The following is a 14,662-nucleotide window of genomic DNA, read 5'->3' as shown; positions in this document are numbered from 1 at the left end:
ATTTCAGGAAGCGTACTTGGTTATCGATGTGGTCTTAACATGGTCATGGTTTCCAAATGCCTTCTACTTATGAATTACTTTTGGCTTAACTTCTCCATTCACAATGAACTTTGTTGTGGATTGTTTGGTTAACCCCAGTGTGTATAGTGATATATGCTTCTATCGATGGTACTTGAAGACCATAATTTTGCAGTCACTAGACTTTAAGTCATGTATACATTGTGATTCAAATCTGAGTCATCTCTACCACTCTGCTAAGGCAAACCACAAAAATTTGCTTATACAGTGACACATTCCCTATTATTACTATATTCTTTTCCCTCTGTAGAGTGAGAATGGATAGGATAAGTGGGCTTTGGGGTCTTTTGCCCTGCCACACTACAGAAGTTGCTGGAGAAATGTTTTTTCTAGAATAGTGATTGTCAACTGTAATCAGGTGATACTAAGTACTAATACATTAATGATACCATTAGGTCAAATTTTTCAAATCAAGAAAAATGTCATAGCAAGAAACATTAATTTTATGATAATGAAATTTCAATCAAAATCATATCACTGTTTTGTTAATTAGACTAAGCATGATTGACTCTGGTTCTTTTTCCACGAATATTTGTCTCTCTTTCCTTTATTATTATGCTTACAGACAGTTGCTGGCAATCAAGTAATGGCAAAAGCCAGATATTTTTAAAAAATATATAGGAAAAAATATCTTTGAATTGACAACCTGTTTTCCAGGTAATTTATTTTTCCTGAAAACTGGGAAAGTACTTCCTGTATCCTAATTCAGGGCCAGGCCTCTTTGGTTTCACCAGGAGCACAAAACTGATGTCACAAGCTATTGGTGACTTATGAAATCAGTGGAGTAAGTATTGACCAGTCCTTTTTTTTTTTAACTTTGTTTATTTATTGAGGGGGGGAGGGGCAGAGAGAGAGAGAGAGAGAGAGAGAGAGAGAGAATCCCAAGCAGGCTCTACACTGATGCGGGGCTCGAACTTATGAACCATGAGATCATGAGATCATGACCTGAGCCAAAGCCAGATGCTTAACCAACTGAGCCACCCAGATGCCCCCAGTATTTTTCTTTTCAGAATTGGACATAATGGCACAGCATAGCATAGACCACATACATTTTTCGTCCTGAAAATTTTTCTTCAGGTGCATTTGCATGCATACACATCTTCCAGGTCACAATATAGAATGATTGTCTTGCCATGTGGGAGGGTTTGGGTTAAAAAAACCAAAAAACATTATTCTAGAGTAGTGTTTCTCAAACTCAATGCATAAAAATTATCTGGAAATGTTGTGAAAATGCAGTTTCTGATTCAGTAGATCAATGGTAGGGCATTACATTTTGCATTTCCAGAAAAGTCTGAAGTGGTTTTGATGCTGTTGGTCCAGCAGATCACAGTTGGAGTAGCCACAGCCTAGAGAAAGAGCCACAAGCCATGTGCAGAGGAAGACTAGCCTTCTACAGGAAGAGCGAAAGAAACCCCATTTCCCTATATACCCCGTGGGGGATATCCAGGTAGCATGAGGAGCTTCCCACCAAAGAATCTGACTAAGGTAGTTCTTTCTACCAGAGACTAAGCCTGCTGATCTCCCTCCTTCCGTTGTCTCCTCCCCTCTCCTCCTACTGTGCATCACCAAAAAAAAAAACCCCATATATATATATATATATATACACACACATATATATACATATATACACATATACGTATATATATACATATATGTGTATATGTATATATATGTGTGTGTGTATATATATATACATATATATATATATATATACACACACACACAATGGAGTATTACTTGGCAATCAAAAAGAATGAAATCTTGCCATTTGCAACTACATGGATGGAACTGGAAGGTATTATGCTAAGTGAAATTAGTCAGTCAAAGACAAAAATCATATGACTTCACTCATATGAGGACTTTAAGAGACAAAACAGATGAACATAAGGAAAGGGAAACAAAAATAATATAAAAACAGGGAGGGGGACAAAACAGAAGAGACTCATAAACATAGAGAACAAACTGAGGGTTACTGCAGGGGTCGTGGGAGGGGGGATGGGCTAAATGGGTAAGCAGCACTAAGGAATCTGCTCCTGAAATCATTGTTGCACTATATGCTAACTAATTGGGATGTAAATTTTTAAAAAATGATAAATAAAATTTTAAAAAAATGTGGAAAGATTGTTGATGCAAGTCACTGACATGAAACAGCTCAGCAAGGAGCAGTGCACAGTTGATGAGAACTCTGAGCTAGAGTCACCCCACTGTGTGGTTTCCACCCCGTCATTCAAGTGATCTGTCCAAACACAAACCCGACGGTCCACTTCCGTGGTTCCTCGCCGTGTGTGGACTGAGTCCCCTCTCAGGACATGCTCTGCGTCCCTCCAGCCTTGTCTTCATTCACTCCAGTTCCCAGAACCCAGCTGCCGTTTCAGGTCACCTGTCTGTCCTCGCACCATCTGGGTGCATCCTCTTCATCCTTCAAAATTCCCCTTTGAATGTTTTCCTAACTATTCGCTTCCGGTACACACATGCACACACACACGCGCACACACACACACACACACACACACACTTCTGGTTAGATAAGGGCAGTGGTTCCCAATCCTGGCTGCATATTGCAATGTCGGTGTGACTTTTAACAATTTTTACGCCTGGCCCTACTTTTAGAGATTTAACCGGACCTACCTGGGTGTGTGCGTGTGCGCGTGTGTGCCTTCCAGCGGGAGCTGTGTCCCCGGCAAAAGAGAATTCCAAGCTCCCCCATTAGTCGTTAACTACCTTCACAGGGTTTACTGCCTGCCCTGGTACTCTAAATATACTTGCCACTGGAGCATTTTCAGTTGACATCACGTGGTGGTCAATGATATTTCTTTCATTTTAGGATGTATTTGTTCTTCAAAAACTGTTCCAGCTAAACATCAACACCTTTCTCGGTGAATTGCTGATTTGCCTTAAGTAGAAGTGTTATATGTCCCCTTTAACTGCTGCCCTATAAATGTTTGGACTCTGCGTATTATGTTTTTGGTGTTCCCAAAGCCATCCTTAAGCTCTTGGCTATATCTGGGTCAAGTGCGAAGGTAGTCTAAGAATGGTATTATTCTTATAGATATCATTCAGGATTAGTGAAGAATGATTTGACAAGCACCCAAAACATATTTTCTCCTTTGATGATATAATCTCAAGATTTCCAGAACACCAAAAAAGCTTCCTTGTATTGGAACTCTGTCAATAACTACAGGGCACTGGGTGATTACTATGGTGTTTTATGAGAATTTCTCATTTTGCATGTACACCTTCCAAAGATGTCGAAAAACTACCGTGAATTCATCTGCGAAGAATGAGTTACATCCAAAGAAGTTTCACAGCATGGAAGACAGGCTACTCTTAGAGCAAATTTTTCTATTTTGTTACCTGGCAGAGATTATGTTTCTGGAACTTGATAGGTAAATACCGTTTGTTTATTTATCTTTCCTTAAAGAGCTTAGAGGTGGCTAACTGCTAGTTGAGTATTATTGAGAGACTCTTAATTCAATTAATTGACTTATTTTTATGACATGCCGCTCGAAATCTCCCTTCTGATAGAAGATGTGATATTAGTACACATCATCCTTGTCCACTAAACGTTTTTTTTTTTCTTTTCCTTGGACTCTTCTGAGTTGACCAACTCCAAAATATTTTGCCGGAGGATGAGCATAACTGTTCAGTAGAAACTCATTGTTTTTAAGTCACTCATTGTTTTTAGTTAGATGATAAAAATCCGATCAGTTTCCCTTATTAGTCTCTCTCTCTCTCTCTCTCTACATATATATATATATATATATATATATATATGAGTTTGATTTTGTCAAAGTCTCAGTAATCATAGAACAAGGTTTTTCTAAAATGCTAAAAATGGCTTAGGAAAGATTCCTCAAAGACCCACTAAGTCCCTGCTGGCACCACCTAATTCTCGGTTTCATAACAAAAAGAGCTAGAAGGAATAACAATTGAGTAGAAGGAAAAAAGAGGTTACAAAAAAAATTTTTTTTAAGCTCTTCAAATTGCACAATTAGGACACATCCGGAATAACAAACATTGGAAAGACAGCATTGCAGTATTTGTTTTGCAGACTAGAACTCTAAGAACTGGTTTGTTTACTAGAAGCTTTTGCTGCTGCTATCATCCTTTTATAAATAATGTGTTCGCGTATATGGAGACAAGTAGCTTCCTGTATTAAAATTGTGCAACTGTTCCCTGGCTCTAAAAGTTTCATTGTCTGTATGAATGCTGATACATGTAGCCTAGAATTCTTATTAATGTGTGATTTACATACCTACCCCCGGGAAATATTTACCCCCCCCCCTTCGTTCGAACACTCAATTGCATAGTTGTCCTTGTGTCACGTGGGAGAAATCTGAGAGGAATTTAGGACCTTTGCCAAATTCTCTAAATTCTTTAATTCAAACAGTTTTAGTACGATGAAACAGGACATCCGATGGGTATCCTCTGAGCAGAAAGACACCTCCTTATCAAAGGAATACAGTAAAACCAAGCCCTTATTCCAGGGCACTTGACTGGACTGTGAGAAGGATGGCATGCTGGATTGTTACAGAAAATTCCTTCCCAAAACAACTTGAGCCAACTCTAAATATCAGTCTCCATCACATGGCTCAGCCAGGAAGTTAGTTTGTGCAGAGAGTGGAGCTGAGATGTCCTGTACTAAGGGACCTAGGTCAGTGCTATTGAAAGTTTCCTCCAGGGGCTAATGCTGGTCTACAAAATGCCTATTACCTGTCCATAGTACCATATGCATGGAAATTGAAAGTATTCAGAAACTTTTTAGCCAATGACTTGCCTAACCAACAGACTTATGTTTGTCGGTCTTTTCTTTCCTTGGAAATAAACCATAAAACCTCGTCATTCACCATGTATAGTGTGAAAAGCCATGATGAGGGTGTTCCTTAAGGCACTTCTAGATTGTGGCCGTCAAGGGAGTCGTTGGTGATGGATGGGTGTAGCTTGCAAAGAGCCATTCGAACACAAAAAAGACAGCTGCCTAGGGTTTCCCCCACTATTTGAAATCTTCCCATAGAAATCATTCCCTGGTGAGGAGGGATACCATCACTGTTACCCAACAAACATCAGGAAGACTATTGGAGCTTTCTTGTTTTTTGGTTTTGGTGGGGTGGGGGTGGGGGGTTGACATTACACCATGGGAAAAAAAAGAATAGTTTCTCACGAGGAAATGGTACTGGAGCCTGTCCCCCCCCTCAATTAGATGGGGGCTCAAGATAATTAGCAACAAATTCTAAACTGGTAACCGGTCCACAGAATTTCAGCTGAGATACAGTAATATAGTAAAAGATTCTTCATTCTGCACGTTCATTGTCCAGAAGAATTTTAAATAGAATTAAGAACACAGTGGACTGGCGTATCTGTTATTCTACCAAAAAGTTAGATGAACTTAGACTTTCCCAGAATCTGGGAACTATCATAAAAGAATTATGGCTCAGGGATAGTTCTTCAAATCCTATTCCCTTCTTAATTGCATGAAACTCAAAATAAAATATGTATAAACTAGAAATATCCAAAACTACTAAGGCAAGCCATTTCAGTATGGTCTGTGACTGGCAGAGTCTGACTGCTTGTTGAGAGCCAGGCCATTTTCAATATTAATCTAACAGTGAACATTATGTGGAATATTGTCAGAAAAAAATAAGAAAGACTTCCATTTGGCCCCATAAGGCATTTTTCAAATTAGGATGACACTCCAAGTAACTTTAAGGACGTCTTATACCCATTAAAGTGCATCTTATGCCAATTTATTTGATTTGCAAAACTAATTGGTGCTGCCCAAAGGTGAATATTTTAATGCTTGAGGTTCTCCATGATATCCTTAAGCATCTGAAAAGGAAAGGATGCTGAATGTCATATCTACTCAGACTTATTGGCACTAGTTGCCTGGAGATATCAAAGCTAACCACAGGAGGAAATATCTAGAAGTCTCATGGGCACTGACTTTCTATTTCTCAAAGTAGAACATCAATAAAACGAGCTGTATTCCATTTTTTTTCATGCTTATTTTTGAGAGAGAGAGAGAAAGAGACAGAGCACGAGCGGGGGAGGAACATTTTCTTTTTTTTCTTTCCTTTATTTTAATGCTTATTTATTTTTGAGAGGGGGGGGGGCGAGCAGGGGAAGGGCAGAGAGAGAGAGGGAGACACAGAATCCAAAGCAGGCTCCAGGCTCTGAGGTGTCAGCACACAGTCTGATGCAGGGCTCGAACCCATGAGCCCTGAGATCACGAGATCGTGAGATCATGACCTGAGCCGAAGTCGGTGTTTAACTGACTGTGCCACCCAGGCGCCCCAGTGAGCCGTATTCTAATGATTTTAACTGAATGCGTTTTTGAGGATTCCATGAACATGTTGCCCGAGTCTATGAGAAAAATGTGTATTTTGCAACTTTTTGTCTAGGCAGGACTTTAAGAGCTACTAGGAAACATTGAGATTCACCATTCCCATCTGACCCCCATTAGGACAGTTGAATAGCACTACATGAAATCTGCCAGAAACACACCTATTACATCCCCCAAAATAACATTTCAGAATTGACTCCCAATTTTTGATGTTTGACTGAGAGCCTAGGCTGAGCACTCGTGTGTGTTCTACCATTAACTGTAAAGGTTAAGATGTAGAGTTTCTACTCAACGTGCCAGGAGGCTAAGGCAATAAAATCCCACCTCTCCTGCCTGCCTCTGTCTATAGATACAGCCAATGTTGAATAGAAAATGTCACATGATAAAACGAGTGCACATTGTCCAGAATGTTACAGAGGCATTTGGTAGTTACATAAAGTGGACACATTCATAGCAAACAGCTGGAAAGCTACTCCCTACCAAACGATAGGAGAGAGATTTAAATAAAGCCCCTGCTAAAACGCAATTTACAAGAACTTTTACCAATAAAGAAACTGGTGAGGCAAATAACCAAAAGGTCTCCAGTTGGATAGATGGATCAATAACTTGAGCATCAGTAGAATTTTTAGCCACAATAGAATAATCCCCCTTATCATAAATTCAAAATCTCAGCATTACATTGTAGAGCAGGGACACCAAAGGAAAAGAAGCCGTCTGTGATTAGACGACCTTACCATCCATTCGTACTGGAGACACCCCCATGAACATCTTTACCTGTTATTCAAATACAGTTGTGGTTGAACCTGCATTCAAATATTTGAAGTGTTTTCCTATCCTAGAAAAAAAAATGATAACAGAAATAAAGAACTTCTATGATGTTTCAATTTTGCCAAGAGACATGTTTATCTTAAGCAATTTAAGAGAAATATTTTTCCCCCTCCTTCTCCTCTTTCTCCTCCTTCTCTAGCTCTTCTCCTCCTCCTCCTCCTTTTCTTTCTTCTTTTTCTTGTCCTTCTTATGTATCTTTTCCACCTCAAAAAGATGTCAGAGCCAACAACAGCAGCCTTAGAAGTTTCCTGGGGGGGGGGGGGGGAAGGGGAGGGTGGTGTCATCTGTTGAAAATTCCACATTTAGAAAATAAAAGCGACTGTTCAGCATCAATTGGGAACTGTTCCCTCTCCAACACCAAGCCTAAAGAGTCCCCCTGCTGGGCCGCCAGTGAGGATGGCTGGTTCCCTAGGACATCTTTGCAACCCCCTTCACTTTGTAAACATTGTGATGACTGGTAGCAGACCCAGGACCAGACTCTTCCCTTCTTCCCTTCCTGATGCCTTCTGTCCAGTAACGAAATTCACCAAGAAAGAGCAAAACAATTAGACAAATATTACACTTTAACGCCATCTCCCTCTAGATGCAGAAAATTTGTAAATGTCAGAGAATGCCTTTAATCCCAGAGAAGGCTAAGAGGAAGGGGCAGGAGTAGAAAGCAGTGAAAGCTTGTGTTCTAAATATGAATATCAGTTTCGAAAAGCTCTCTGTTCCTGAACTTGAATAAGTTCATTTAGCCTCCCTGCTCGCATTTTACCACCCAGATTGGAGGGGCTAATTCAAAACAGAACTAATCTGAGCACCCCACTGAGGTTAGCATTTCTAAAATGCTTTGCACTGTATAAAAGGGGGATCTAGGTGCCAAAGGCTATTACGGTCCACTCCTGCCATGTTTCAAATTGACCCCTAACCTTTGATACAATGGAGTGTGAAACCAGCTTTAAGATCTATGTAATGCCAAACTGGCTGCAAGGGAAGATAGAAAAAAATGAGCCTGGCTGAGTAAGCTCTACCATACCACAATTTCACCGTTGAACCAAAAGTAGTACAAATTCAAATTGTAGGGTGTAGAGAGCCTAAACTTTGAAGTCCGTGCCCTGGAAAGTGAAAGGGAGAGCTTGCTTATATGTGCAAGTTAACCCTTAGTTAAGACAGGATCAGGAAACAGAACTCCTGCTACTCCTACAGGCACATCTCTCGAGTTACTGAGTTCAACTAACTGTAATAATATTCATAATGATGACGGTTGCGGTCCCGTCTTAATGATTCCTATTACGTACCCTGAGGTGTGCTAAATGTGTGGCACGCATTACCTCACATGCACGTCAGCACTCCACAATAAAGGAGGGTATCTTATTACTCCCATATTACACAGAAGGTATACGGAGGCTAAATACATTGTTTGGAGTCACTTGGAGAGCAATCAGGGAAGCCACGATCCAAGTTCAGGCCACCTGATTTCCTGGAGCACCAACCATGACCGAACATCTATTCTGAGGCAAAAATATTTGGTTGGGAACCAGCGGATGGGTAGGAGGACGCCGTAGCACACTATTTCTCTCAACACTTGCCTGACGCTGAAAACATTTACCTTTCAACGTTCCATGACTCTCGGGGCTGTAGCCTAAAGGGTTTTACAGGAATGTGTGGGCTGCAGATGAATCTCTAGCCCTTGCCATATCTTCTTTGCAAAATTCTCGTTTAAGTCGATAATACTCTCAGCCAGATCCCTGTCATGTTGTGAAGGTTTTCTTTAGAGAATTTTATTACATATGAGTCCCCAAGCCCACAGGGCCACTGTCCTCTCTAATCCTAGTTCTTGTCTTATAGTTAAAGGAAGAAGGAGAAGATATTTTTTTCCCCTTGAGAAGAAGGACTGGCTTCAGAGTACCTTTGGCCATTGGACCTCTGTACCACCTACCACAGCCATGGCGCTCCTCATAACACTCTTGAACACACAGATGCCCTCCCTTTGCGTCCCCAGGCCACCCCAAACACTCCTGATGGTTTGGAAAATTTCCCAAAGAAACACAACACTCTGCCTTAACTTTTTTTTTTTTTTTTTTGGCTTTCGCCTACTTTTCTCCTCCTCTCTAGACCCTACATTTTATTTCCAAAAGGTTCTGGAGAAAACTACTGCTAGGTAATTAGAAATTTGAGAAACGTTTCCAACTAAAAGCCAAAAAAAATTTTTTTTTATTAAAAAAAAGTTCCCTGTCAGTTGAAAGGGAGACATTATTTTTTAGACAGTGACTCACATTTCTGTGGTCAAAATCTTCTTTCCCAATCATGATAATCTCCCAACTCAGTGTCAGGCGTTTGAGATTCTCTTCCTTTCCGTAGCTGGATTCAGGTTATGACAGTTATAAAAATCAGAGTACATGACTCTTTATATTCTGATTCCTTATAAAACACTGCAAAGAAATTATGTGTAATGTGCTATATCATGAGTTGCTTTGTTTCTCCTATTTTTTTAATGTTTATTTCTGAGAGAGAGAGAGAGAGAGAGAGAGAGAGAGAGAGAGAGAAGGTGAGGGGCAGAGAGAGGGAGACACAGAATCTGAAGCAGCCTCCAGGCTCTGAGCTGTCAGCACAGAACCCGACACAGGGCTCAAACCCATGAACCATGAGATCATGACCTGTGCCGAAGTTGGTCACTTAGCCAACTGAGTCACCCAGGCGCCCCTACCTTGATTTCTCCTATTAAAGCATCTTCTTCTACGTTAATGAGGTTTACCATTGTCTAAGTATCTATTCATAGTTACGAGAAACCGACAAGAGAAAAACCAGAAAGGGCTGAGATAAAACCTGGCAAGGCCAGTGAGACCTGGCAGAGAGTTCTGCATACCTTAGGAGGACCTAAGTGTAGGAGTGAGGGTAGAAGGAGTGGGTAAGAATAGAGGAATGATAAAATACTATTGAAAATCCAATTTGGAGTAACTGGCCCAATCAAACAGAATGAGCAAAGCTAAAAGAGCTGAATTCAGGAGCCAAGTCCAGAAGTCCAGGCTGAGCAGAGGAAGGGCAGAGGTCAAACCTAAAACCTGCCCACATAGCTAGAATTCTGGAATTCAAATGAGAAAGGAGAAAACTGGACATTTCAAAAGACTTGAAAGCACATCTCAACAACTAGAGTGGGAAGGTTCAACCAAGACAAGCCTTGTCTGAAACACCGTACTACACTGTCCAACAGGGGCTAATGGGAGGTGTCCCTCCCACAGATGGACAATGCTCAATGACTGAGCAAAGGTAGAAACCCAGAAACCCAGATCACCTTCTCAGGGAATGTGTTGTCTTCTCGCAGGCAAATCTGTATAAAGAATAATAATGTATTTATTGACTAGAACCAAAGAATGTAGAGTCAGTAAATGTAAGTACTACTATACTTACATTAGAAAAGAGTAGTGTTCATTTATGACACTTTTCCAGGTATCCTACAGATGGAATATTTTGGTTCTGAACTGATTCTGTAGAGCTGCTCTGAGAGATGATGCTCAGGCTTAGGGTAAGGCTCCTGACCATTTATCCAAGCAATATCTTTTTCACTGCTGCCAAGAGCAGCTAACCTTTGCCAATCCAGTTCAAGAACTCAACCTCTGCCCCTCATTAATAAAATCTGAGAGGAGGGGTGGTATGGTAGAAAGAATAATAGCCCCCCAAAAATGTCCAGACCCTAATCCCTGGAACTCAGGAATGTGTTCTGCTACATGACAAGGGAGAATAAAGGTTGCATATGGAATTGAGTTTGCCTATCAGCTAACATTAAATGGAGAGATTATACCAGATCATCTGAGCGGGCCCAATGTAATCACAAGGGATTTTTTTAAGTGGAAGAAGGGGGCAGAAGAGACGTCAGAGTCAGAGAAGGAGACATAATGCTGAACGTAAATGTTGGAATAATACACATGAGAAGGACCCAATACCCCATTGCTGGCTTCAAAATTGGAAGGGAGCCACGGGACAAGAAATGTCAGAAGCCTCTAGAAGCTGGAAAAGGCACGGAAGCAGATTCTCCCCTACAATTTCCAGAAGGGAACACATGCCTGCCAATACTGTCATTTTAGCCTAGTGAGACCCACAACAGATTTCTGGCCTACAAAACTGTAAGATAATAAATTTATGTTGTCATAAGCTATAAGTTTACAGTGATGTTTTAAGCTTCTGTAGAAAACGTAATTTTCAAAAAGTACCAAATAGTTCTGAGCCATCAATGAAGCATTCTGATGCAAGACGGGAGGGTTTCCCATGCAGAGAAAAGTTCCCATATTAAAGACTGCAATTGGGGTCTTCCCACATGTATAAGGTGACAAGGCCACAAATGCCTTTCGGGTACAAGGAATGTGTTGCTATGCAATATAATGGCGAAGAATCTAGGTTGAGAAGTCAGACAAAACTAGTTAGCAAGCATTGCCAACATATAATTATCCAGAAAGGACTATATATATGCTGTTTATTCTGGGATGTGGATTGTTTGAAGAATGCAACTTTTCTACCCCTCCTTGCTCTCCATCTCTCAGACATAGAAAGGGGAAATAGACCAATTTTTCCAATTCAGACTCACAACTCTAAGACTGTCAAGAAGCAAAGAGTCCTAGGTGGAAGATGACATTGTTTATTGCTCCCGAAATTCACTCATGGCTTTTAGTCAAAGGGTCAGGTATTCCAAATCCTTGATATCAGAGAAAAAAGTAATTCCCAATCCATGTAGAAACGTGTCCATTAAATATTACTTTTAATATTGAAGAATACTGTTTCTCAAGCTTTGTATAAAGAACACAGATTTCCAAAGATAGCATCATTTCACTTGCCACTTTTCCTGATGGAAGGGAAAGAAGAGGTCTTTCCAAATCAGCTATAATGGAGCCCACTACTCCTGTATGCTTCCTACTTATAAGATAAAATTATTTGGAAGATAATTTTTCTAAGCGAACATTGGTCAATTCTACCCAACAAAAGTTCTCTTTGTATCACTTTATTAAACTCTTTTCTTCCTAAGAAATATAGAGCAAAAGAAGTAGAAAAACGTGTTGTAAGAAAGCTGAGAAAATAGTAGAATATTCATAGAAAAGAGAGATCATGATGCCACGCAAGCTGCATAAGGCCCCTTTGTACCCCGGGGGCATCTGGGGGAAGCCACATGTGTATGTTGCAATGGAATCACGTCATCATTTCTCTGAATCTCAGGGGAGGGTTTGCTCTATATAAATTGTGGTCACAGAAGCTAACTGAGCTCCCTTCTGTTACATTCGTGGCCAAGAGAAGAATTGCACGTAATTATGCATCTTTGTTGACCACGCATGGCAACAAATCCTGGAAATGAAACCAACTCTTCTATCAAGGTCTCCAAGTACAAATCCACCAAATTTACCAGACCTCGAGAGGATGAATTTGGAACCTCAAGAATGGTGCTTCCCTGGAAATGGTTCTCCAAGGTGTGTAGGTCAAGAGAGGATGGAATCTCGCGCCGTGTGACAGGGAGCCAGGAGAGAGTATCTGGGAATAACATCGTAAAGGAAGGGCCACTTCAGCCACCTAATACATCTGCGGCAGCTGTTTTGGCACCCAGTTATCGAGTTCACAAAGACTTATTTAACAGTGCAAACACACAACGCGGTGTGTGTATCTGTGTATGTTTTTAATGACCTACACACAGGCTACTATTTTATAGTGACTTCCAGCAGAGAGAGGAAAAAAACAAGATTCAACTATAGAATCTGTCTATATTTAATATTTCTGTTAGTTTTCTGTCTGCCAGTCTGGCAGATTGGCCCGATTGGAAAAACAACATCTATGATTGCTGAAGCAGTTCCTGGCTACATTTGGCACCCTTAATCCCTGTACGACACAGAAATCCCTGTCTGCAAATCTAAGGCAAAAGAGGCTAGCCTTTGTGGGTCACCAAGACTTATCTGTTCGTCTTTATTTCAAAGTCCAAATTCTAGTGTCATTCCTCAATGCAATAGCATAACAGTGCACAACATTTCACAAAAACAATGCACACTCTATGCAAATCCTCGGGTTAACTGGGTGTCATCCGTCCCGGGTCACCATAAAAAAATGAATCTGTCTCCTGTTTTCTCCTTTTTGTTTTGTTTTTCTAAGACCAAGAAGAAGAAGAAAAAAAAAAAAACCCAAACTTTGGTTCATTTCACTCGAACTCTATTTTTAACAGGAGTAGAATTAAAGTAGTTTTTCTATACATTGATATACGAATAAGAAAAATTCAATTGACATCATGTGCTTTTGATCGCTGTTTGGCCAACAAAACTCCAAAGTGCGGTGAAAATGTTTAAAAAGTACTGAACCTGAGATTGGAAGTGCCAAGTCTGAAACTTGGTCCTGACTCTTAGGAGCTGGGAGAGATTTGACAAGTCACTCAACGCTCTGAGTCACCCAGCCTCACATTATTGGCACATCAAATAGGATTCCACGTCTGGTAAAAGACAAAGTCCCATTCAAATGTAACATGATATCCTAGAAAATTGAGAGAGAACACATTAGTCTGTAGGTAGTATTTAAATCGAAGCTTACCGTCAAATAAAGCTATAACTCTTAAAAAGAAAAAAAGGCTGAAAATCTTATTTCCAACCTTCATCAGTGTTCATCTGTGCTCCTGTCGAGTGAAGAAACTGGAATATTTGGTCCCACATCTAATTAGGTCCTGGAAATTCAGCAAGATGTGAATGGAAGTTTTGTTTCTATGCAAGAAATCCTGGCAACTAGAACATCTTTTTTTTTTTTTTTTCAGCACATCAACATTCCATACCACAAATTACTGGCATAGATTGCCTGCAGAATCAGCTACCTTACCTTTAACCCTTTGGCTGCCAAAGGATGGGAAGTACACATTATTACTCGAGACAATGGCCCAGGGGACCGGCACAGGGGAAGACTGAGAATATCTTGAATGAGGCTTTGGATTGGTTATATGAATAAAGCATGAGCTTTAAAGTCGGACTGTGGCCATTTCAATCTTGATTACACCATTTTCCTTTTCCCATCTGTAGACTGGCATAACAATAATCCACGGGATAGTCGTGTCGTCGTGAAGTTTAATAAGATAATTTCAGATGAGTGCCCCAAATGGCCAGCAGCACTCAATAAAGGGGTTGCTATCATTCTTATTATCAACGGTGAGCTAATGTTTTGAAATGTTTTAATGCCCACCCAAATTTCCTATGCCTGAAAAACTGTTAGCTATGAAACAAATGAAAATATACAATAGTATCTAAATAATAGCACATTCACATTTATTTTTTTAGAATAAGTACATTTTTGCAGTGGAAAAGAGCTCCACTCTTCCCCCGTCACACATGCATTAGCTCAAGCTGGAAAACTAATGTATTCTAACTTTTTTTCTTTAATCAGCTTTCAAATCCTGTCAACCTAATCTCTAAAACCCTCCCTCGGAGGCCC

Source organism: Prionailurus viverrinus, chromosome C1 (genome assembly GCF_022837055.1).
Source record: "Prionailurus viverrinus isolate Anna chromosome C1, UM_Priviv_1.0, whole genome shotgun sequence".
Lineage (NCBI taxonomy): Eukaryota > Metazoa > Chordata > Mammalia > Carnivora > Felidae > Prionailurus > Prionailurus viverrinus.
Note: the sequence above shows the minus strand (reverse complement) of the source record.